This window comes from Suncus etruscus, chromosome 7, assembly GCF_024139225.1.
Source record: "Suncus etruscus isolate mSunEtr1 chromosome 7, mSunEtr1.pri.cur, whole genome shotgun sequence".
Lineage (NCBI taxonomy): Eukaryota > Metazoa > Chordata > Mammalia > Eulipotyphla > Soricidae > Suncus > Suncus etruscus.
The window spans coordinates 32,341,802-32,342,463 of record NC_064854.1 but is presented as its reverse complement, the minus strand read 5'-3'; the positions used below and the strand labels follow the sequence as shown (position 1 = coordinate 32,342,463).

Below are 662 nucleotides of genomic sequence, written 5' to 3'. Positions count from 1 at the left end.
GGGTGGGGAGGAAGGACACTTGGGATATTGGTCATGGGATTGTTGCACTGGTGAGGATTTTTTTTGTATATATATATATATATATATATAAATCAAATCAAAACAAAAAATAGGAAGGACACTTGGGATATTGGTCATGGGATTGTTGCACTGGTGAGGATTTTTTTGTATATATATATGTTTATATATATATATATAAATCAAATCAAAACAAAAAATAAAAGATAAGCCCTCCCAATTCTTACCACAGGCTGTGTTCTTTACACTGACTGTATAGAAAGAGGAGGTGCAGTAAATGCACCCCATATACACCTCAACACAGGCCCTTTGCCTGGTCTGTATTGTGAATTGGGGAACAAAAAAAATTATTTATTTGAATGTGATTATATTTAGTTAGTGAGAACATTTTTGGTTTTATTCCATTTATCCCCTGAATTTTCTAAATTTTTACTTTAAAAACAAAATTTGATTTCAAATATTAAATTGTTTCTTCAAGTATCAGGAGTGTTTAATAACCCATGATCCATTTCAGAGAGCAAAACAGAATTAGTACCTGAAGCATATGACCCAATATATTTTTCTGTGAAGGAATCAGAGTAGCAGATCTAAGATTTCATGCTGTTGTGAAAAATAAAAATCATCACTGCTTTAAACAAAATGGA

At 31.4% G+C, this 662-nt stretch overlaps 1 non-coding gene across 1 annotated transcript; it reads left to right on the top strand.

The window, feature by feature from the left end:
• Positions 1-228: 228 nt before the first annotated feature.
• LOC126014715 (small nucleolar RNA SNORA51) lies at positions 229-361 on the top strand. Its single transcript, XR_007497715.1, has one exon. It is a non-coding gene; the product is annotated as a small nucleolar RNA SNORA51 (small nucleolar RNA).
• The last annotated feature ends 301 nt before the right edge of the window (positions 362-662 follow it).